The sequence below is a fragment of the Catharus ustulatus genome, chromosome 2, assembly GCF_009819885.2.
Source record: "Catharus ustulatus isolate bCatUst1 chromosome 2, bCatUst1.pri.v2, whole genome shotgun sequence".
NCBI lineage: Eukaryota > Metazoa > Chordata > Aves > Passeriformes > Turdidae > Catharus > Catharus ustulatus.
In genome coordinates, this window is record NC_046222.1 from 36376975 (window position 1) to 36402876 (window position 25902).

The following is a 25902-nucleotide window of genomic DNA, read 5'->3' on the forward strand; positions in this document are numbered from 1 at the left end:
GAGGTGAGTAGCTGAGCTTTAGATACAGAAAGAGTGTGAGAGGGAGAGGCAATGTCTTTGCAAGCAATAGCTAAGGGAATTTTTGAAGAACTGAACCTAAGCAACTCCTGGAAACTCTGACACTAAATTTACTTTTTCATTCTTTTGCTCCTAATTCTGTGAGGTTCCGTAGTACATTGGAATAGACCTAACTTTTATAAGCAGCCCCAGATTTTATGAAAAAAATACCTTTTGTCTTACACATTTGCCTGAGCTGCAGATGCTTTTTTGAAAATATCAGATGAAAAAAATCCAGGAGTCACTTCTGAAGGTCTCTAAAGTGATGGATGTTTTTTTACCACTTACCCCTTTTTTATTCCCTGTTCCTACCTCAGAGTACAAGCACTTGTCTCCTCTTTTGGTACAACAGTCACACAGATTCCTGATTCAGACATTTAACCTTTCCAGCTGCTGTGGGAATTAGGTAGATAAAAAACATGAAAGAAAAAGGAAATAATTGTATTTATTCATCTTTGTCTAGGTTATTTCTATACTTTGAAATGTGACTAGCCATATTAAAGCTCCCTTTCCCCAGCTGTTAAAAAGGAATGTAGCTTAATTACTTGGATAAAGTTACATTACAGCAGTTGGCTTTCATCTGGAAGCCACCGTATCCAATTGCCAAAGAATGCAAGATATTGGAGTTACATTTCATGCATGTTCATTAAAGAGCAGAACATAATCTTAAAATGGCCAGGCTGGATCTGACCAAAGCCCATTTGCTGAGGATCCAGTTTCCAACAGTGGCCAGCAGATTAGAGAGAGGAGAAAGACCAGGACAAGCACATAGTGACACTTGCCCTGAGTACTGTCCTGCTCACCAGGGGGTGAAAAATCCTCTCCTTGTCATCAGGCAGAAAATACCACCACTATAAAGATGAATAAAAGCAAAAATGTAGTTTAGAGGTATGTATCATAGGTTGTCCTGCTGAAGTTCAGTGAGTGAATTTTGTTGAGAAATTAGGAAAATTGAGAAAGAATGAGAAATATAAGTGATAAAACTCAACATTATGATAGTATATTTTTCCCCTTGTATTTGAGCCTTTTTTTAATTGGCACTGCAAGACAAGAAGTATTTTTCCAAAACTAGAGGAACTTTATTTCAAATCCCAATTTACTGATAATTGTTGATTATCAGTTGAGTGCACCAGAGTTCTCCTACACAAGAGGCTCTTTCAAATAGCAGTATTAAAAGCTGCTCTTTTCCCCATCTTTTTGCAGTGGCATCTCCAACTCTGCTGTGTTCTTACTTACCATGGAGGTTTTTTTTTACTGTGTTGAAGAAGAGTAAATTGTTTACTCTAGCTGATTAAATGGCCGGGCTATGCCTCTTTTACTTGTCCATGAAGTGCCCATTGAAGAGAGGTTCGACAGATCATAGAATAATTTCAGTTGGAAGGGACCTTTAAAGGCCAACTAGTCCCAATCCTCCACCCATGATCAGAGTTCTTCATAAGCTTCAACTAGACCAGTTGCTCAGAGCCTCATCCAATCTGGCCTTGAATGTTTCCAGGGATGGCATGACAGATGATGCTGTCAAAACTAGTTCTCCCTTCTTGCAGTTTTAACATGTTTTGCTTCAACAAATGTGCCAGAGTTCACTAAGCAAGAAATTGCCTCCTTCTTGCAGAGATTTGTGTGTTAGTGAAGATGATTAACAGGGTTGTGGCTGCAATACAAAATTTCATGTAGCACACCAAATGGTATTTGGTGTGTTCAAAACTAATCCTTGAGCGCTCCAGGCTATGTCACCAGTTAGTGTGCAAGGTTAAATGTTGAGATTGGTATTTTCTACCTTTCTTTTGATCTAATGAATATAATTTTGGTACGCTTTAGACTAATGCGCAAGTGCCAACATAGTACCCAGTTGTCTGGCCGCACAAGACCTTTGCCTTAGGTTTAGCTTTTGTGCCTCTATTTGCTGCATATTATTTAGAATATACTGCTTTTATTTTTACATTGTTGGAGAAAAGCCTTTATCATTTCATTGCAGGTTTCACAGTATCTTTACTTCAAGTAAAAACCCTTAAAGCATTAATAAAATGGAAAAGGTGGTTAAAAAAATCTCCATTATTAACTTTCAAATAATTTTCTCATCTCACAGCATTTCCTTCCTTTTTGCCTGAGCTGTCTTCACAGCTTCCATTCTACTGCAAATTAGCTCTAGTCACTGAGTGACTCTGTCTGTGTTCATGGACATTGCCCCAGCACTGACAGGTATTTCTGGGGCTCATCAGATGCCACAGCTGAAACACCAGGGACTGCAAATGTTCTTGTAAAGTCAAGCCTTGGTAGGCTTCCCATAAGACACCAAAGGTTGCATTTTAATTCCTCTGTAAATTTAAAGATCACTTTCCTAGCAGAGTTACATAGTAAAACTCATACAACACTGAATATTTTATAAAAAGAGGGTTTTTTTCTTTTTTTTTTTTGGTCGTTGTCTAAAATAGTCAGCACTCACTATGCATCTATGCATGAAACAAGTTATGGATATATTTTCTTAATGTTTTTCTGCAGATTCGCTTGTGTTTAATGTAGTCATCCTTTTCTGCTAGAGTGTATTTGCTGTTTCCTTACAGACTCCTGAGCTTTCTCAATTCCCATTTTCATGAATGTTTCATTGTAAGTACTTAGTTTTTCATTCAGCCATATTTAACTCTTGTTTCTATCAACAGGCTTTAAATTTCCTTGAGTAGTACATTCTTCAGCGAAGAATATACAGTTATCAATGTTGTGCAGGGAAAGTATGATTTCGTTTTTAAACCCATATTTTCTCCTTTTCGTTTTAAATGTGAAAACATGAAGTGATGTGGTTGGGAGTTTTTGCTGTAGTCCTTTAAGCTTCATTAGTAGTGGCCTTCTGTGCTTAGTTGTATTTATGTACGCATGGAAAAAGTGTATCTGTTAATTCCTCATGGTGGAGATTGTGAATTACTTTCCTTTGGCAATTTCTTAATTTGAGTTCAGTATTTTCCACTTTGTGCTTTGTGGTCATTAATAAGTCTGGTTGGGAATGCAAATAAAGAGTTGGTTTTCTTTTTGCAACAGGACTGACATTTGCAACTGTTCATTTAACTGGTAAATATGGGCTACAGATTGTTCAAAATTTTCTTCCCTGTCTTAGAATTCACTAAAATTCTGGTTTTGCCCTTACCTGACAGGTTTTTCAGAAAACAAGACCTTCTTTCAGTGACAAGGACATGTATGGATATGTCCTGGCTTTTTAAAAGGGATATGCTGCTGAGTGAGCAGAGGGATGCTCAAGGATAATTCACTATAGAGACAGAGTAAGGTTAACATTATTTCTGAACCCATTCCAGTGTTTCTTTTATAAATCTCGTTCTTCTTTCAATTTTTTATTGTGATTTTCATCTGGAAAACATGCATTTCATGCCAAAGATGTTTTGTGTTTACTTTCAGTTTTTACTTTTTAAGCAATAAGTCTTACCAGCATTTTTTCTATTTTGGTTCTTTCACAGTGACAACCTTTCATGTATCATATGACCTGAGAAGCTCCTATTTATTGCTATCTATTTACTTTGAAATGTGTTCTCTTTTCCTTCTTATTGATGTTTGCACTTTGCAAACACATGGATTGCTTCTCTGTTGTTTTGCTTTTTAGTTACCTTCAGTGTCAGATTTTTTTTTCATTCTTTTCTTGCAGATAATTTAAGTCTGTCCTACCCTATTGCCATTGCCTCTCCTAGTCTTCCTAGTAAACTAAAAAAATTCAGGTTTAGAGGCTGTTATGTAACTCCTAGCTGGTACTGGGTGATTGGGCTATTAAAGATGCTGAAGACTTCAGGAAAATACTCTTCTATCCAAACAGTTTAACACATTTTAGTATATTAGAATTCAAAAACTCACTAGAAACCTGTTTTTCTTCTGCCTTCGGGTGAATTATTTCTTGTAGAGACATGACTGAAAATACAAAGTACTTCATTAACTGGCTGACATTCCACAATATAGTCAGTATTACCAGTGCTCATGTGCTTAAAATAATAAGAAAATATAGGTTCTGTACAATCTTTGTGTGTTCAGCTTATGTCCCTAGAAAATACAAATACTAACATTTCACTTTTCCTTGTAGTAATATGTGTAAAAATACCGAGCAAGTAAAATGTTTCAGTTTGAAGTTAAAAGCATATTCTCCTGGTATTTCCTGAAGAGTTTCTCTTGAATCTGTTGAAAAGGAAAAAAAAATAAGTAGTTTTGCTTTTGAATCTTCAAATTCAAGATGCATTTCTGTCAGTGTTTAGTTAGAAGGAGATAAATTGGACAGTTTCTGGTGTCAATTTTTCTGCTTGTGAAATACCAGTAAGAGAGAAAGAGGTGAGGAACTGGCACAAATTACCCAGAGAATTTATGGATGCACCTTCCTTGGAAGTGTTCAGGGCCAGGCTAGATGGGGCTTGGAACATCCTGGTCTCATGGGAATATGTCCCTGCCCATAGCAGGGCGATTGGTACTGGATGATCTTTAAGGTCCCTTCCAACAGAAACCTTTCTGTGATTCTGTGACTGTAGAATACAAAGGGATGAAGTTTTCCCAAAGGATGCAGAGATTATTGCCTGCTTCTGAAGATCTCATGCTGGGGAAAGATAGCAAGTCTGATAGAAAGTGACAACTGTTATGCTGGTATTGATAAAAATCACAGGAGACAACAGCGTATCAGGGGTTTTCTTGGTCCAGCGCTGTGGCTGCTATCAGCACAAAATTCTCAGCGAGTGTTAGGCACAGTCTTTCATGATTTGTATTTTTAAAGTCTATATTTCTTGACACATACAGGGATTGTCTTTTAATTATCATACAGAGCTAGGCAAAAACAAACAAGAAAAGAGAAATGTTTTCTTTAAATGAGGCCATTGGCTAAGCTGCTTGCCTGGGGTCTCTCAGTCAAGATGTAAATTCTCTCTGGGGTCATTCAGCCTTTGTTAATAAGGTGAGTCTTGTCTCACCGGCTGTAGAGGGAATATCAATGACTGACTTAGGCTAGATGGACAAAGCTAAGGCAAGATGAATAGACCTCTTCCGGTGTCCCTGCAAAGCAACTGCTGGAAAGTGCTATGTAGACATCAAACTGCTTTCCCCAGCTCAACAGGTGGACCACTAATGAAGCCAGAAAGAAATTCACTGAGGTCTCTGCCTTGGGTTTATTGCTAGCCAAGAGTTTCTCTCAGGAATAATTCTTGAGTCAAGTTAGCGAAGTCATTGTTTTGGTGGAGGGAGAGAAAAATGGGGATCTGGGCCTTAACCTCCAAACTATTTTCAAGGAAATTAGAAGTGTGTTCATCTGTTTTCTACTTGCATCCTTCCATAGAGGAAACTTAGAGAGATTTACTAAATGGACTTTTTCACAAAGCTGTCTGGTTCCCATAGAAATTTTTGTCTGCCAAATGAAACATCTCGTTCAAAACCATAGGAATTCAGAAAAAGTCCAAATTATTTCCATTTGAAAGGGGTTTTGTGTTATCTTATGTGTTATAAAGTTGGGATATCTCATATTGACACTTTCTGCTTCTTGAATTGTGGTCACTTTTCCTAGCATATCCTGTAAACACGAGCCCATGAGATGCTTCATTTTTTGGCCTTTAGAGCAGAGTAGAAGTGTAGGAGCACAGCAGAACTATTTTCCAAATGCCAGTACTTTCAGTTGACTGGCAGAAATATAATAATTTTAGGATAAGTTAGGGAGAGAAGTCAATTCTGGTAAATGTGCCCTTCTGAAAAAGGGATGCAGATTACCCCCATCAGGAAATGAGTTTATGCTTTGTAAGTTGCATTGCGTTTCTAGATATGCTTCTGTCAGAGATTTTTCTGTGCTGTGTAAAAATAAGTCAGAGGGAGGCATGGGATAACCTGAGGGTACTGAGAAAGTAACAAAGTAAACAAAGATAAATAGAGATAAATATTTTATATATTTATTTATACTCCCTCCCAGATTTAGGTGACTTAAAGACATTATGCCTGCTAGTGTACCTACTAATACTATATATTATAATATATATAAACCTTCTGTAACTACACTGCATATGGTATAAAATATATATAAATGTAAAAATATTATTATGTTTAATATTCATTCTTTGGCAGTGCCTGTACACATAGTAGGAAAGGCTTGGCACATGAAGGCTTTAGGCTGTCCAAATCTGGGTCCAAACACAGTAACCAAATGGTTGATATTTCTCTTTTGTGTGAATAAAAGTCCAGATGTGATACTGTGCTGTGTTGAGTCTTATGGTAAAAGACTGAAAGGAAACATCTACAGAAAAACCAGTATTTACCACTGGTGTTATTGCTCTGCCTCTTACAATAACGTTTTAACTTCTGTGAAGAAACTGGAGCTATTGCATTGTCACATGGGTAGATTGCCTCTGACAGTCAGCTGCAGTCTCCCATTCTTGTATTTAGGAGAGATTTTGCCTTTGAAACCTCTCAGTGTATTTATCACTTCTCCAAGAATGGCTGAACAAGAGCATAACATATTTCTCAGCTTCTTTTACCATTTCCAAGGGATGTTGTGTGTTGTCTTCTTTAGCATTTCTAGGTCTGGAAAATGACAAGGTGAGAGCTGTTGATGCTGAGACCTTAACAGCATCCATTGAGTCACAAGTGGTTCAGTTCACAAAGTTGTCCTAGTAATTTTTTTAAGAAAACATTACTATTAATGGAATTGAAAACAATGACTGCTGACTGCTGTTTGCACTTGTACTGCATTCTCTCCTAAGTCTCTTTACATTGTTTCTAAGTGAGTCATATTTAAATTGCTTACATCAGGATAGTAAATAAAATGGCAATTACTGACCAATCTGCTTTCTAACACATTTAAGTGATTTATGGCTATAGTAGACAATGCATTAAAATCCTGCATGTGAAATCAAAAATTTAATGGCTGGAAAACTACATACAAGCTCAAGGGAAGGTATGAAACTTCCAAATAATTAATGACTACCAGCAAGAAAGTTGTAGATAGTGTTTAAAAAAATAAAAAGATAGAGAATTATATTAAAAAAGAAAATAGGATTGAGGTTGTTTAATAATTTCATATTCAAACTCTGTATAAGAAAAAATGCAGTGTTTTCCATTCCTATTTCCAGAGAAAATGGGACCCTATCCAGTTTTAAAGTTGGCCGCAGTGAAACACGAACGACAAATTTTCCACTGGGCTGTGGAAGCAAGGGGACTTAGAGCATGGAGCAGGCAGTGGGCTGGGACTGCAGAGGGACAGCACTGCAGAGGCTGCAAAACCCCTTTGCCTGTGTTGCTTGTTCCAGAGCGTTAAAAATCCATGCAGGCAACTGCCTCCAGCTTCATCAAAGGGATCAGTGTCCCTCAGCTGTTGGTTGGAGGGGCGAGCCTGGCTCACTGGGGCTTTCCCTTCCTTCTCCATCCCAGCTCTGCCCCTTCTCTCTTTCCCTCTCCTCTGCATTGCAGAATTGGCTTGGGCTTTTATCCCTGGGCAGAAAAGATCACCTATTCCTGTGCTTCAGAAGAATCTGGAACTTTGTGTGTAAGACATGAGTCACGACTCTTCCGATGTGATTATCATAAAGGAGAGCTCTGTGAGAGGTTTTTTCCAAGCCCAAGGAGGTGCTTTCACATCTTTTCCTTGTTTCCCCACAGATTTTCACTCTCAGTTCATGGTCTGTTGTGACAATGACAGCAGAAGAGGGCCTCTTGACCTCGCGATTAAAGCATAAGATTGACAACCAGGCATCGTGGGTTCTGCCTAACTCTACCACTTGCATTTGCATTGCTTATCAAGGTTTTGGTTTGGGGTTTTTTTTATCTTTTTCCTTCAGATTATCCTACTGTTATGGTACTGCAGATCACTTTGGTCCTTTATATGGCATTGTTTGTAAAACAAGGTGTGATGTAGCGAGGAGTAATGGAGCATGAGTATAAGATCATTGTGAAATTTGATGAAAAGCCTGTTCAGCACTTCCCATTCACCAAAGCATCCCTACTAAGCTCACTGGGTCTTGAAGCCAAGGGGTCTTCTAGTGAGTAATGTGCAAAAGCAGGCTCTTTCACTGTGGCTTAATGCTAAAATACATTTTGTGACTTCAGTGGAAGCTGTGCATGTGCAATGATTGTTGTATCAGTCCATTTTCATTTGTAAAGTACTCAGAGATCTGCTGGGCAGCCAGGCTGTTATTTGATCTTTAGTATGCACTACATGAGTGAGCTGATTTTTAGCTTGTCTTTGAGCCTAAATAATGGTTGTGAGCACCATGGTCGTCAATGTATTTTTGTGACAAGTGTCCTGCATTAAGTACAAGAATAATTCATGATTTTAAGCAGTTTCATTAATGTTCATGCATTCAGTTAATTGCGTGCAACTTTTAAAATCCCTCTATAACTTCAGATGATACAGAACTCCTAAATCTTTGTATTTTGTGTGACCTGGGGTTCCTAAGTCCCTTAGCATATACAATAGTATAGTCTGTATTTTTTCCAAGCAGAAAATTAACAAAGTCTGGAAACACAATTAATTGTTCCATACAGAGATGAATTTTAATGACAAAAGCTGAGATTTCATTTATAGATCAAGACTGCAATGTATTATTAAAAAATGACATAACTTAGTTTATAAACAGTTTCTTTAATAATTCATAAATAAACATAATTATAAAAGTTTTATTCATAGGTCTCTTCAGTTATTTAATACTTGAAGCCAGATTTTTTGAGTGCCTTCTTCAATAGAGGTTGCCATATGATATTTGCATTCAAAGAATCACACAAGGAATGTTTCTCTCAGAAAACTGAATATTTTCAATAGGTCTAATGCCAAAGGCATGTTGCCTCTTATGGTGGCCATCTAATTTCACTGTTCTGAGGCAGCTGTTCTCACATTTCCAATTTTTAATCTCCCATGTTTTTCTTTTCACTATAACCAGATCTGTAAATTTCTGGGGTTTGTAAATCTTGCTTGGGGCTAAATATATATCCCTGTAATGTATTTTACCTTAAATTATTTATATGTATGTTCAATTGTAACTTTATCTTAATGCAGTTTTTGTCTGGGAATTATTATACAATGCTATTTAAGAAATCCTTAATTGCTTTTGTGTAAGAAGTTTAGATATTAAATAGTAAGATAAATTTCTAGAGCATTCATTGTATTCTTACTGACTGGGGAGATTTACTTCTTCATGTCTGTGATAAAGGTTACTGGAACTCGTGAAGTTCTCATTTATGGGACAGGATTTTATTGAATTTAGGATTAATTTTTGTACTGCTACAGTCTCTGAAAGGCCCACCTACAGCTGGCAGTAAGGCTTGTGAAAACACAACAATTCTGGGTGTTTCTGGCAACTGATAAAAAGCACTAAATAGGCAAAGACAGCCCAGTACCCCAAGGGAGCAGTCAGGTAATAGTGTCCAACTATGTCAGGTTTTCCTACGTGTAGTACAGGTAAAGTCAAGGACTTGAAGAACAGTGAAAACAGTGTGTGGATATTCCAAATTGATTTTCTAAGCGTTTGGGAGTCCCTGAAAGAAAGTATGGGGTCAGTATCAGCAGTGTCACAGACCACATAGGGATAGAGAGGTCCTGCAGATAGTGCATGAAGCATGCAGGGGACTGTCCAAAGCCCTGCTTAGAGTTAGTGCTGGGGTAGGGGTCTGGTGCAGTGGGGAGCTTGGGCTGGCCAGCAGCACACTGCTGCTGTTCCTCTCCCACGGTCTGGGGGATGTGGCTGCTTCTGTCGAGGGCATAGGCTGGCAGAGGATTTTACACCCACAGGAATGCCATAAGGTGACAAAAAGCGACATGGGGAAAGAGCCTACAAAAGATATCACCAAGTAAATTCCTCCAAGTCAATGACAATCTTTTGCAGAGTCCATGGGCACACAAGAAGGGTGACCAAATGGGAGACGTGGACACACGTCTTTCCTAGTTCTGATACCTTGTCTCTCTCTGCTTTCCCTGGCTTTTTCCTACAGGCAAATCGATCCGATTTCTTCTTACTCTATAAAAATGTTGGATCTTTCAAATCAAAATTGTAAAGATTTTCATTGCCACAAACAAACAACTCAAAGTCATGGCTCAGTGTCGTGGTTTAACATAGCTTGGGTTTTAGTTTTGATTTTTTGTAATAACAGTGAAAAGATTAAATTTTCAATGAGTCAACAAATGTAAATATGAATAAAATTACCTGCTACCATCCCATTCCAGTGTCATTGCTGGCATTTAATCCAACCTTGCATCTTACCACTGTACAGAGCTGATGTACAGATTTACATGTTTGAAGATATGCCATGAGACTATGAGGATTTCTTGATGGTGCTCTTGTCATCAGTGGCTTGTCATGTGTTTGGTTACAGGAGAGTTCTTTAAAAGATTCATATAAAATTGAAATAAATAAATAAGCAGCATTAATGCACAACATGCAATTATTGCTTAGGCTTTTAATAAGTAAAATTAAATCTAGGTTTCCATAGTAAATAATATAAAATTATTTATAATATATTAAATGCATTTTCACCTTATTTCCCTCTAGACTGTGAATATTTAATGAACAATAATCAATATAAAGTTCAAAACTGGTTGTTTTACTTGACCCTACAGCATTAGCAATCAATAGGAGCGAGATAAGAAAATACAAAGCTAGTACTTGCTGTATCGCAAATTATTTATACAAAAGCTGTGTAGAAAATTGCTTTATCTATTATTTGTACTATATTTTGATTAATTTGTACAAGTAGTTAAAATGCAGCTTCTAATAACTCGATGGTGATGAAAAGCAAATGAAAAAATATGGTGTGTTCATGAGTACAAGAAAAATACAAGAGATAAAAATTATTTCATGTAGGTTTTGTTTGAAAATAATGGAGACAAGTATTCTTTTTCTGAATCCTTCAGTTTCACCAGCAGACTCATCTTCCTAGAGGATATTCTTTGTTATAGTATTCCAAAGCACAAAGGTTTTTGTCTTAAAAATGTTTCAGATTATAGCCTTTTTTATGCTTCCCTTCAAATTTTAATTTGACTAGTCAAGATATTTGCCTGACATAAATCTCCAACAGAAATTTTAGAGAAAACTTGGGAGAAACTGATTTTGATCCTTAGCAAAAGGAAAACCTTTTCTACAGGTTGTTTGGAAGTCAGCATTGAGACAAAATAGAGACAAAGCAAGAAAACAGGTATGTCATTTTGGCAATTATTATATTTAAAATTAAATTAATGTCTTTCTAAGTGTTTTTGCCAATCCAGAAAAAAAGTCCTTTTGGGCCTAATTAATCTGTCTCCTAGGGAATGCTTTATAAATAGGGTGGCTTTTGTTAGCTGCAGATCTGTGCTTCACTATGTCAACAGCTGCTTCTGGACCACTACCAAAAATGTATTTCTTTCACCCACTGATGGCCAGAGGGATTTCCTGGAGAGGAGCAGTCATTAGTTGTAGTTAAGGGCTCAGGCAACAAGCTTGTGTGCCAACAGGCTCTCAGATTTCTGCAAGGTCAAGTTCTCCATGACCAGGGGCAGGAGCTGCAGTTCTTGGTAGTGTCACACTTTGATTGTCTCAATACAATTGTGACAAGGAAGCATTTTCTTGTCATGTTGCAGTAAGAAATTTGAGAGTGAGACCTCTATCAAAAAGTCAGCTCTTTATTTGCCTTATGCAATAAAAGCACAATAAGCTTTTGGTTGGACAAAAGACCTTTGCAAACAAATGTTGGCCGTAGTTCAGGCATTAGCTAAAAAAACATGGCTTTGCTATTTGGCATTTTAAACACAGTCAAGCCATTTTGCCATTATGAACATACATCAGTTGGTCTAAAATCCAGAAAATACTCCCTGGACCAGTATCTAGGGTATATATAGCTGTAGAATCTTCTCCTATAGACGTGGACTTGTCCCTTTGTCATCCTAGTGGTGGAAGTTGGACTCTTTAGTTCAGTTTATATGACTCTGGCTATAATATTTTCCTTATAACAAAATAATAACTTATTATGATTCCAGTTCTAAACTCATTGTTTTTTCAATCAATATTTACCTCAGGGGAAAAACAAACAAAAAAAACCCAAATACACAAGAGAAAAAAAAACAGCTTGGACACAAACCAGCCTTCTACAGTTATTCTTCTCTCACATTCATTTCTTTTGGTCTCTGTATTCTGTATGTTCCTCCTTGGCACGAATTTGTGTTTTCTGAGTTTCTGTTCAATCGCTAACTTATTGTTCTTTTTAAACAATTGCTTCTTACAGTGCATCGCATTTAAGAAGGCAGCACAAAATCATGACCTAAAAAAGTAATTTCATTCTAAAGGACACTTTGATCTTTTTCAAACCACGGTGCTTTACAAAATTCAATTAACTTTCCTGGTGTGATTCCCTTTAGCCAAAAGTAAGCAAAGACTACAAAGTATTAATTTTATTTATTGATCAAATGCTGACTAATTCGTGGTTATTTCTCTGGCTTGTACCAGCACTTGCTAATCCTTGCGTTATGGACACTACAGTGGATGTTTACTTGATTTTAAGTGAATATTTTGTGCAGCTTTGGTTTCATAATTTTATAAAACAATTTACATGGCAGAACATACTTGAATTGATGTTCTGTATATAAACTCTATAAGTATTAGCTTGGTGATTACTTTGAAAAGAAATTTGTTACTGCTTATCAAGAGGAGATCAATAATATAACATGTTGTCAGAACTTTGCATCTAGATGCTGTGTGGCTGTTCTTTATTTTTTTCTTCTTCCCTCTTCAGTTTCCATTTCTGTCTCTTTTGAATTGTGTCCTGATTTTTTATTGATATGTAAAAGGATGGATTTACAGGATAGTGTTTATAGTATTGAGTTAAGCCTATCAGCTTTATTTAAATCTGGAGGAATAAATCATCTGAGTTCTTTAATGGGCCTTTTATAAATGCTGTGGCTTTTCTCTGCTCATCTTTGAGGTAAAGCTGCTCGTAATGTAGTATATTTGAATTAGGCTTGATTCTTCTCTGTTTAATTGAGAGTAGAATCAAAGAAAATGGCAAAAATGCCAAGAATTTGACAGCATGAACTGCAGTGACTTTTAGAAATCTTGCCTTAGGTATAACTGCACCGTGGGTATTCAAATCTTTGGTTCAGCAGTAAACTAATTTTCTTGTTCTGTGGCCTATACTGCTGAATCTTGTTTATCTTATTCCAACCCAGGCTCTATTTTACACTTCCTATCATTACATCTAAAATGTTCTATTTTATTCTTCTTGTGTTAGGACTCAGTTGTTTAAACACATCAGTGAATGCCTGACCAAAATGTTTATGCAATGTGCTTTCTTCATGCATAATTTTACTTCCTGATTTCAAACCAAGACCTTTCTTCAATCCTATGGCCTAATCAAGAATTGTTTTCTCTCTAGCAATCCTCTACCTATGTAAATTAGCAATTTTATTTTATACTGTCAGATATCTTCCTTGATGTATTCTTTTTGTTGTCTCTGTCCTTACATCTAACTCATTCAACTCCTTCATTACTCTTATTTTATTAGTTTTCCCCACAGTCTTCTAAGAGGGTTGTGTTTTGCCTTTTTTATTATTACTTCTAATGAGACAGTAGAAACTGATTGATAACCTTTCCATGGATTAGGCTTTATTAGAAAATGTCAATTGTGCAGAATCACTTTTTGAAAACTCTATGTGGCAACTGAAAATTAGGAAAATTGTTTTACATGTGGGAGTCAGAGTTTACAGCTCCCAATTGCCTTATTTCCACACTATGTCTCTCTACTCGGGGTAGTCAGTTCCTGCTGGTCATTCAACTCAAATAACTTCAGCAGTTTCAGGGTCAAGCCTGACACTGGAAAAGCATTTCTTTTTCTTCAGTAGTTTAGTTTTAGTTCCAATTTGAGATAATTTTGCCTCCAAAATTCAAATCTTACCTGAAGATATGTCTTTCTGGCTCTGCAAACCTGGCCATCCTGGCACTGTATCCAGCTGTAACATGGATGGATCAGAGCTCAGTGGCTCCTTCTCCCTCCAGTGCACTGAGTGTGCGTTGTGCTGGGTGTTAATGCAAAGCCCTTCTGACAAAGGCATGGTCGTTTCTATCCCATATTTTCTCCATATCTGGTCTCAGGTATTCTGTATTCTCTGTACCTCAGTCCCCACTCACCCACAGACTTACTTCATCTTTCTTCTGCTCTGTTCTCTTTGCCTCCTAGTCAAAACCCTCTCCTTCAACTTCTCTTTGTTTTTTTCCTGATTTGGCCCCGTTCTTTATTATGTCTGTGATTTAACATTCTTAAACTTCTTTCCTGTGCTATATCTATTGCTTCTTTTGTTAGGATGTAACCCAACAAACCACGTTTCCAAAGGGCTTCCTAACGGTTGGCGAGCCTGAATCTCTTCTGAACACATCAACATGGAAGTCAGTCATTCAGAACAGTGCTGCTGTGGCAGAAGGATGGACCAGCTGAACTATTTATTCCAGTTCTCATCTGTTTGTGCTCAAGGTCTATGGCCCCAGCGTGTGACTGGCTTTTCCTCATGATATAAAGAGTATCATCAGTTTTGTTCCTGAACCTACAAACGCAAAGGTCTACTTAAAACTAATTTCATTCAGGCTGAATTTGAACTTTACAGGTGGTGTAGCTGATTCTCAACATCTCTGTGTAGAGCTTCCTTCATTTCAGATATAACCTCTCTAGTGCTGACCAAGTTTCTCAAGTGCTTTGTCTGCACACCGCTGCAGGTGTTTAATGGTGTGGTTTAAATGTATCAAACAATGGGGTCATGCATTGAACCAAATACCAAAATTTGTCTTAGTTCTATATAAACAAATGCTGTAGAGCCATTCACAGCCCCTGAGATCTCACACCTGTAGTTACCCTGCCTGTGATGGAGGAAGGATGAGTAAAGCCAGGGCAACAGGAGCATCGTGGGATGACTTTGGTGAGTCACAGGTTGTAGCACCTGCTATGATTTAAAAAAAAAAAATTAATACGTGTAAAAATAAGCATTATTTTATTATAAGGATTACATTAGTTGAAATTGCATAGCACCTGTGTGTGCCTCATGTTCACATTGTACAATCCACATGGCATGTGCTTAGGGGACAGATTTACTCGTACAAGCTCAGCAGGTGCAAGCAGTGCAAAGATATTATTGTCCTCAGCCCTCCTCCAGAATAATTCTGGTCTTAACTTTGTAGCTGAGGCTCAGCTGGAGTCTTAATGATTGGTATCTGTCATTTGGGTTGACACAACATGTCTCACAAGTGTTATTAGTCATGGTTTTCCCAGCATGGACTTTCTTCTGCTGCAGGCCACAAGTCTGGCTTAGACTGAAACTCTGTGCTGCTGATTTTTTGCCTTCTACAGCACAGAGAACGTAAGAGATAGCAAGGAAAAGAAAGTAGCAAGTTAATAAGGATTCACATCAATTTTCATAGCAGTTTTTAATGACTGTGCTCCCTGCTTCATCTAGATCCTGTTCAGTTCACTCTCTTTTCTGTGACTGTTGCTCTGTAGTGCAGCAGTGCATCTCATTTTGCATCCCCAACTGATTATTTTGTTCTTCTGAGACTCTCACAAATGCAGGAATTGTTTTAGAGAGGGGATAAGAGGTTTCTTTTTCTGAGATGAGTTAGATTTTTCTGAAATACAGCCAAGACTTCATTTCTGCTCAACTGTCTAAACCCACTCAACTTTCTTGTGCTTTTTCAAAATTCACAGTTTTTCTTGCTGTGTGTTAGCATTGGGTGGGTCATACTCTCCTGACGAGGCACAATTTCTACTGCTAAGAAATCAGATCCATTTCTGAGCAGTAACTGCATGGTGAAACCATTTATCTTTTCAGATATGGTAGGACAGAGGGACCAGAGATTCCAGCACTACTGCCACTCCCCTGGCCTTGAGCACCACCAGGATCATGGTATCGCTCTGAACAGGGTCAACTCACCCCTTTGCATACCTGAGATCAGGTTTTTAAGTGTTATCCAGCCTCAAGAAGCTGGCATAGCAATTACACTAAGAAATATCATCAGTTACATCATTCACAAAGTTACTCTTTGGGGAAATTATCCATTCTCAGGCAGTTGTGCTGTCTGCCTGCATATGTGTTTGTTAGGCTGTTATATTGAGATGTGTTTGTTTGTCAGAAAGGAACAAGGAAATTGGTACAAGCAGAGAGGAGGGGGGGTTTATTCTGCACTGTGGAGTTTTATCCACTGCAAGTTTGGGGTGTTTTTTTTGCCAACCCTGGACATTAACGTTGAGATTCTACTTTTAAAAACCTGCCTGTGCTTTCTGCAGTCAGTCTGCCACTCAGGTAACCTGCACTGTGTCAGTGCTCAGTGAGCCTCACAGAGGGAGATTGCCCAGCCCGTAGGGAGCAGCTGAGCAGCCCAAGCCCAAAGAAAACATCGTCTGTTTCATTTTCTGGAAACAGTGGGTGCACCACAGCAGCAGGATGTAGCAGCAGGATGCAGGTACCTGCTATTTTGGCAGCCAGAGCAATTGTCAAGGTAAAGGAGCCCTAAGGTGGCAATATTTCACTGACTCACCTGTCTCAATGACACTGCAGAAACAGAAAAGTGAGGATGTGAAGATGGTGGGCTGAAGGTGAGCCTGTTAAGTCTACTGTAGTCAGGATGATAATAAAACTTTAACTAAGTCAGCAGAAGCAATTTAGATTCAAAAGGGATTAGAGCTCATTACTTACTCCCCAAGGAGTCCTGCTCCTGATCCAGCTATCTCCTCTGGAAACTTACAGAGCCTTATGAACAGCAGTGATAACTGGAAAACAGTGCAAGATGTTGTCAGGATTTTTTTCTTTTTTGTTTTCCTGCAGACAAACAAAAGATTTCCCTTGCAGCTTTGCACTTGGGCTAGCAGTAGCTGCTCATACTAAGCTCTCTTCTGGCAGTAGGAAAACCTGCATATATTGGTTGGGAATTCACGAAAACATTTCTAACTAGTCTAAAGTTAGTGTCAGTCAATATTAGAACATGTTAGAACTAGAAATCAAGGAATTACAAGGGAGACAGTGGTATGGCATGAGTATGTATTACAGTAAATTCACGAATACAAGCCGCACTGAGTATAAGCCGCATCTCTGGGTGTTGGCAAATATTTCCTTCTTTGTCCATAAATAAGCCGCACCCGAGTATAAGCTGCTCTGTCATTCGCAGCGAGGACCCGTGTGCAACAAAGTTGCCAAATAGTAACAGAAGCGCGGCAGGGCGGGGTTTACTGGCTCGGCTCGGGCTGTGCAGGCTCGGCCCGGTCGGGGCTGCCGACGGGGCCAGGTGGCCCAGCTCGGTGGGGCCGCTCGGCAGGGTCACTCGACAGGGCCGCTCGGGGCCAGCCGCCGCTGCCACTGGGCTTGGTCACCACGGCCCGGCACTCCCCCGTGGTGGCAGGCAGGGACAGAGCCCCCTCCGCTCCCGCGGCAGCGGCGGTGGGCAGGGACGGAGCACCCCGCCTCCTCCTCGAGCCGCGGCAATGGCGGCGCGGGGCCCCCCCGTATCTCCCCCGGGCTGCGGCAGAGGAGGGAAGGAGAGAGCTCTCCTGCCTCTCTCCCCGCCCCCCGTGCTGCCTGCAGGGAGCCAGGCTCCACCCGCGGCGCAACAGAGTAACAATTTGTAACAATTGCGAAATGCCAGCCTTTGCTGGCAGCTGCTCGGCTCGGCACTCTGGCTGGCACTTCTGAGGTTGTAAATGTCAGAAAATTATTCATATATTAGCCGCTCCTGAGTATAAGCCGCATTTCCGGTTTGGGAGAAAAATCTTAGTCAAAATGGTGCGGTTTTTGTTAGTGAAATTACTGTAACTGCCTTGGTATGAACCATTTCTAACTGAGGCAAGATGACCCTCCTCTTAGTGCCTGTCTGCATACAGAGAAGAAAAGCCCAGCAATAGGGTATTGAAGAGCACTTAGTTCCAACATGAAAATTTAATACTGTTTATATGAAAGGAAAATACTCAACTAACTATAAAATGTTTGAACAGCATTCTGTTATGGGTAATGGATGTAGTTCATAATATAGATGTTTTCTATCAAGAAGGGTGAAATGAAAAATAATGCAAACAGAAACCTAAAAGAAAAATATTAAGAAGGTTGCACAAGGTCATGGCTGGCAGATGTTATGACATGTGTCTGTGCATTTGTTCATGCTTCTTTATTTAGTTAAATGGAATAAAGACTCTTCTTGACAGAAAAGGGCCCTAGGGTCCTGATATCATGTAGCAGTCATGACAAGGAGTCAGAAAATTTGGGACAAGTGGGGAAGAGGTTTTTGGGGAAGAATTCTGCAAAATTCTTTTCTGTTTTTAAATTACACAAAGCACTTGTCAATGTGGGGAATATGAAAAACTCACCTTAATACAGGCAGGGTTTCCTTATGTGTGCTTTATTTCAGGAACAGGACGTATCTGTCTCTCTCCACTTCCGTGCAGCTGTGTAGGGGATCTGTAGGTTTGTAGTCCTGGTCTTCATTGTGGGACAGACATAGAAAAGAGAGAAGCAGCACAGGGACTTGTAATGCAGAAACTCAGGCCATACTGCTTCTGTGTCATAGTATCTTGTTTGTTACCTGCTTAGTTCTTTGCTGACACATTTATTATACCTGGAACTTGCATGTGCCCCTTGCAATACAACGTGTCCTTTTTGTGTTTGTAAAGTGAGATTAGGGTGTGAGATGCAGAGACAGAAAGACATTGGAGAGAATTGCCTAACTTAATTTAAGTTTATCAGAGTCCAGAAGCTGAGAAAGTTGAAAGACAACATGAGCACTGGACAGCTATTCTTGTTTTTTCATAGTTATTCCATTTCCATAAAGAATAAGCAATGATGATTCAGCAGCCATTTTCTGCACACAAACAATGCTTTCATTCATCTGAGACCCCAAACAGCTCAATAACAGTTCTGCTAAGCTTCATGGAGGTATTTTTACCACTATTATTAAAGGTTTCCATTGGATTTAATAATGTATGTTTTTGCTAATTGTACAAAATGCTCACAAGACATATCTCTTCAAATCCTAATCCTAGTAACAATAAATTATTTGTACTTCAGTATCTAGATTATGGAAGTTTTTTTCATGTTGCTTTTCCAATCCATGTGCATTCAGAAAATTATCTGAGCAATGGAGACATTAGGTCATACTCTGATCAGAGGTTCAAAATACGTCCTCATTTTCTTCTGTATCACTGTATATTTCTTTGTCTTTCTTGACGTGCCAAATGAACGTAAGAAATTAAAATTATTAAATACAGTAATTTCACGACCATAAGGTGCACCGGACTATAAGGCGCACCTCCGGGAGTCGGCAAATTTCGCAACTTTGTACATTATATAAGGGGCACCGGACTATAAGGCACACCTTTTTTTTGCAGCGAAGATCCGTGCCACGCGCAGCAAAGTAACAAATTAGTAACAGAATCCCGCGATCGTGGAGTTTACTGGCAGGTGCTAAATTTGCAAACATTTTTCATAGATTGGTGTAGCCTTTAAACACATCCCCAGGTGCTCCCCCCATGTACGAGCCCTGGCACTCCTGCCCGCCCCTGACTGGCTAGGCGGGGCTCAGGGCAGTTGCGGCTCACAGCTACTGCAGTTTGGGGCGGCCACGGCTCGCACCTCGGGGTTGCTGCGATTCAGGGCGGCTCAGGGCTGCCACGGCTTGGGGCAGCTCGGGGCGGCATGGGGCCACCCGCAGCTCAGGGTGGCGTGGGGCCGCCCACTCCCTCCCTCCCTGTGCACCTCCTGCTGGCTGGGGGCTGCCCGGTCCCCCCCATCCTGCATGGCTCCTGCTGGCCAGGGGCTGCCCGGTCCCGCCCCCCGCTCCCGTGGTGCCACCCCACCTCGTGGCTCGGCTCACGGCTCGCACTTCTGGGTTGGCAAATTTCACAACTTTGTCCATTATATGTCGCACTGGACTATAAGATGCACTGCCAGATTCAGACCAAAATTTTAGTCAAAGGGTGCGCCTTATAGTCGTGAAATTACTGTATATGAGATCAAAAATAGACCTGCATTAATCATAAACCATCAATAATTCAAAATAATTGTCCTGACATACAATAAGTAGAGTCAGAAATTATCTTACTATATTGCAATTTACAGTAGGAAGTATTTTTCCATATTGATTTTCAAATTACTTGAAAAAATCAGGCTTTCAACAGAGCATGAACTGTTCTTTGTCTATAAGATGTAATTTTCCGTGCTGTATTTTCCTAATTTATTTTCATTGGCTTGGGGTACTATGACTTGACTGATTTGTGACTGACATCTCTGTCTTCAGTTGGTTTTGCTCAGTATTTCAGTGCTCTCTATCAAACCTGACTGGAAATTATGCTGTATAATCATATATATGCTATTTTAGAAGAGAAAAGGGAGATTCATCATAAATAGAGATAAAACAACTGAAACTGAATGACAAATATATCAAGATCAAATATTTTTTCAAGAATGTAATGCACAGTTATGACTGAAGATTGTGACTCCCAGAGACCGAACAAAAAGCATTTTTGTTTCTTTCCATAGCATAGTTACTATAGTTGAGCAGAACATATGTTAGAAAAAGGTGCTTTTTTGATGAGTATCTTAAAGGAGGTGGGAGAGGGGGTGTTGGGGCATGTTGAATTAACTAAATAATTGTTTCAGAATTAAACAAGTACTCCAGAATTATGCAACCCATCTAGAGCAGCAACACACCACGTTGGCTTTCTAGAAAGAATAAAGACCTCAGTGCACATAAATTCATTTGAAGGCAAGTAGATAGAGATTGATGCTGGAAGTGTGACAGAATAAATTTAACAACAGAAGGGAAAAAATAAATCTGAAAAATGAAACTAAAGTTGGTTAAAAACCAAAATTATGCTTACAAAATTACATCCGAGCAACCTAGAAAAGCTTCTAGAGATGGTAATCACAATTTCTTTAAAAACAGGGAGGAACATTGCAGTGGTACCATTTTTTCCTATAATATCTAAGAAAATGAATAAATAGTGGAATCTTTTTTGTTCATTATTCGTTTTCCATATGTTAAAGATAGAAATTAGCATCCCAGCAGAATCAATAAGAACCAGAAGAATGGTAAAAAGGTTATGCACTCCACAACTAAGGAAATTTTATCCTTACAAATCTAGGAAATTAAACCATTTAGGGATATTTTTTTTAAATCAGAAATAAATATCTGGGAACGATGGATAAATTTATCAATGTCTCAGCTAAATCTTTGATACATACAAGATCAACAGCTTATATATACAGGTAGGCAAAAGGATGAAATCCCTGGACATGAGAGACAGAAGAAAGTAAACAGTGAGGCATTTTAGGTTATGCGAGACTCATACCAACAACAAAACATTTGGTGCATTAGTGAAAATATTTTACACAAATGTAGGGAATCATTTCAGTTGGTACAGGATCAAACGACAGGGGAAATACTTAAGAATAGGAAGAATGATATTTGCAAGAAGGGTAGTATGGAATGAATGGCTGTCATTCCACAAACACTGTGAAGGAAAAAGTGGCTTAATAATTTTCTCTAGACATTTATTTAGTTCATTTTCAAACGTGACAGAATGAAGGAGGAAAGGTATAATTTATATCTCAGCTACACACAAAACAGCAACAGGAATTGTCATCTCAGATGAGACCTGTGTTCTCATCTTTTAAGTACCAGTATGGTGAGCAGAATTAATCTGGTGACAGTAATTTCTTACAACCTGATAATAGTTCACTAAGTTAATTATTTATGATAACCAATTATGAAGCTAACAATTGTTTTTGTCAGCAGCTCATTTAGTAATTGTGGATATTTATCTTCTTCTCACTTTGCTGCCTGGTTAGAGGGTTTTATGGAGGAATGGTCTTGGACACTGAATGTGGAAAGGCTTTGGGACTTTCTTTAAGAAATATTGTAGTAACGCCAAAGGCATAAGAGCAGCAAAGAAAATTAGTAATTTTCTTTCTTGGCTAATTTAAAGGTAGTAGGTAAAAATCCTAAAAAAAGAAGCTGTAGTTAATCTTCAGTATGAGAAAGGAATGTTTCAGTGTTCTTAATTTATATATTTCTCTGGACATACAGGAGTATCACTGTAAAAGGAAAGACCAAAGATCTCCCTAGGCTAATGAACTGTCTTTGGTAGCTATCAATGACATGTATGAAGTGAAAAAGCAGAGCAATTTCTGTAGTTTTAAACAAGATTCTATAGAGCACAGGTCTATCTGACCTAATTGAATTAGATTTGGTTGTGTTCTGCTGATTCTGTTTTACCCATTATTGGGATATTTTATTAATCCTCCTTAAGTCTCACGGTGGAAAAAAAAATCAAAACCCTTAGGTTGTATAATGAAGAAAACAGAAGATTAAATGTAAGTGTGCAAAGACTGTAGCCTGTCTAGGTGACTAAAATCCTTTTTTCTCCTGTTCCCCACAACTACCTCTATCCAGCTACTGTTTTATTCTCCTCTTGTAAGCTCAGGATTGCTTTTAATGATCATACAACACATAAACCTGTCCAGTCATCTTTCATATGATAGCATAGCATAAATTAACATAACATACAACATAACTTCATGTCTCTCATAATACAAATACATGATTTAGGTAATGCCAATAATGCATTAAATGGTCTGTCCCTGACTAATTCAGTTTATAACATTGTACTATTTCAGTTAATTATCCCACCTTCCTCACTTTTGTCACTCCTTAGAGTAGATACTCTAAATAGCAGAATCATTCCTGGGATTCACTTGCAGCATAGCAGCTGTGCCTCCAACTTTTCAACATGCCAAATTTTGATGGAATAGGATCTGTACGTTCTGAAACTTAAATTAGTGGATTGACTGTACTTAAACCTCCTTTCTTTTAATGATTTTCTTTGTTTCTGAGGTAGCTGGGGCACACTCACCAAAGCAGACAGTAATATCTCTGCAGTGTTGAACAGCTCAGAGGCTCAGTTCCGCCCAGTGTTTCATCTGGCAGGTGCCTGCAGCTTCTTGTGCCATCTGCATGCTCAGGCTGCTCAAAACCGAGTGAATATATTCTGCTCATCTGTTTCTCTTCAGAAAGTAAACACGATTTGAGAGAGGCATCATGACGGTAAAGCAGGTTGGAGTTTCCCATTCTTTACTGCCCCCATACACTACTATCCTTTCCTCTCTCCACATGCACCGTAGTTTATTACCCCATCAATTACTGATTCATCTGAATAAGGATCAGATCACAGTTCAAAAGGAAAAAATAAGGTGGGGGAGGGGGGGGAGTGGGTGGGGGAGGGTTTATGTAACCCAAAAGATTTCACAAAATTAGTTTAGCACAAAAACAGTTGAGTCAGCATCACCGAAGGTGCGATAACGTGAGAGGGAGAACGGAAAGGCAGAAAACTCCTGTGCTGCTGTGAGGAAACTTGGAGGTGGAATTGTACTCTGAAACATTGCCAGGGGAATGAGCTCTGAGAGCCAGGAGGGTTATGCTGTCTTTCTAAAACGTTGAAACATTCTCCTGAGATGCTGTGATGCATTGTCAGGAACTGGAAAAGCTCAGTGCCTTGGAAAAGAGAAACTGCATCCCTAGTAGCTCATCCTCCTACCACAGAAATTAGATCTTGAATGTTTTATTTGTTGTGGCACAGGTCATCCACCTAGTTTCCTTTAGAAATTTTACTAAATGAGGAGTCCCATAAAACCATTTGCCCTACATTTCCTTCATGTTATCTAGTCTTTTATCCCCTCTTTTTGTCCATTTTCAAATCAGGCTGCAATGACCGTTGTTATGACCACACCTGGATGTCACACATGCAGGCTACACTATCTAGCATCTCTAGTTTTTCTGCAGAAAGACAATGAAGCCTTCTAATTCCCCCTCATTGCTCATGTTGCCCATCTCCAGTGTTGTACCATCTTTGTGCCCCACATCTCTCGTGTCCTGTCAGAGCAGAGCTGGAAGTCCAATATTGCTCTTCAATAAAGTTCACCAAAACTGATGGTGAGTTTAAAGCACTGAAAGTCTATAATACTTGTACCAAGGAAGTGAGTTCAGTGTGCCTTGTGTTTGATTATGTGTGTTTCTATCTTTGTGCTCATAGCAGTAGCTGGATGGCAGAAAGATCCTCTTTCCCTGTGGTGCTTCCTAAGGTAGGGAATATGAATTCTGAGCTGTTCAGCAGTTCCTTAGCTGGTCATGCATTGATGCCTTGATCGAGGATGGAGGCATGCTAGTAAATCACAGTTCCTAGTAGTTAACTTTGATAAGAGCCATCTTTGCTGGGAAATTAGGAATATGCTTGCAAGAGTTGCAGGAGCTCCATTATAGGAAGTCTTTCAAAATGTTACAGCATCTTGAATGCTTTGTGTTATTTATTTAGATATATATATATATATAAAAAAAAAAAAGAAGAAGAAGAAAAAAAAGGCTATTTAAACCTTTCCATCCCACTTTTACAGGCTCTTTAGTCCTTTGACCTAAACATGGCATGATCCAAAATAGGTTGACAGCCAGTTCCATGACTATCTCAGTGATCAGGCATACATTGTCACTAAAGCATAGATAGAATGGTTTGGAATTGCCAAACTCAGCCTTAAGAAAGTGAAGCAGAAAGCTCTTCTTTAGCTATACAGTAAGGCAGGAAAATCAGGCAAGAATAAAGATAGTGTCAATATGAAGACAAGACAATGTCCTCCCTGACACCCTGCTTAAGCATGGCTTTTCAAAGTGCAATAAAGTAGCAGACAATAAGAGTTCTTGGAGAAAAAGCCATGCAATAAATCTGAAAAAAGACCACCTAGAAAACTAAACTTGCAGGAGTCAGACTTCTGTCTTCATGTGCACCTACCACTCATGGAGGCAGGCAAACAAAGTCTGATGGATAGAGGGAGACAGAAAAGACAAATTTGGGCTTCTATAAGCCAAATCAAGAAATTAATTACCTGACTGGGGATGCCTTTTCTGAAAATGCCTAGCTTCCAGCCTTCACAAATCAATGCCAGAGTTAAACATCATAATTGATTATATTTTGCGTCAACAACTTTCCATGCATACTATATCCCATATGTTGATGTTATTTCCTTCCACATAGGCAGCAAAAACCTGTCTCAGCTGCAGTGAACAGAGATGTGTAACTAAAACATCAGCTGAAGCAGGAGGCTTCGGCTGGTTGAAAGTTGACTTATATGCTCCAGCAACTCATGGGACAGCTAAAATTTGTGTATGACCATGGAAACAAACAGGAATTAAATGGAACCAATTCCCTGGCTTGTTTGTGTTCACTGTGAGCCATACAAAAATTTGAATCTGAGAGCTGGATTTTGGATGGGATTCATTAGCAACAGTTGAGTCAGATGGCAGAAAGTACCAAATATACTCTTTTCGTAATGTATTTCTGAAAGTCAGGGAAGTTTCTTCTTCCACCTGGAACTTTCACTTAAGGATGTTCCTTTGGCTAAAATTTGTCTTTTCAAACCAGCTTTTCATGCATATTTACTGTTTATGTATATTTTCATGAGGACATGACTACCAAGAAAAGCCTTCCGTTCTTCAGACCAAGCAAAACTTCTTGGAAGAGGTGGAATTCAGAGCTGGAAAACTGAGTAGAAAGCAGGGAGAGATTCTTCAGGATTTTCTGTGGTGTTTGGAAATCATCTCTATTCGTGTGAAAAAATAGCATAGTATTCAATTTCTCTCATTTCCTCTAATTTGTAGAGATGCTACAACCCTAACATAACACATTTCTTAACAGTATGTTCTAGTGAAGATTAAACAGAATTGGACTGGCTATTCATAAAATACATTGATAGAAGGACTAGGTATAATTTTTAAATGTAGCAGCAAAATAGATATATTTTTCCATTCCATAATGAATAAAGATAGATTGCATTATAACCCACCAATTAATGGGCTTTATCTGGAAGTCTGATTG

At 38.9% G+C, this 25902-nt stretch overlaps 1 protein-coding gene and 1 long non-coding RNA gene across 24 annotated transcripts in view; one reads left to right on the forward strand and one right to left on the reverse strand.

Annotated features, from left to right (window-relative positions):
- Positions 1–25902, forward strand: part of DLG2 (discs large MAGUK scaffold protein 2) — a 1022753-nt gene that overhangs the window by 824058 nt on the left and 172793 nt on the right. The window lies entirely within an intron of this gene.
- On the reverse strand, positions 9095–18871 carry LOC116992855. Its single transcript, XR_004417118.1, has 3 exons — positions 18355–18871; positions 16697–16770; positions 9095–10375 (listed from the first exon to the last, which is right to left on the reverse strand). It is a non-coding gene; the product is annotated as an uncharacterized LOC116992855 (long non-coding RNA).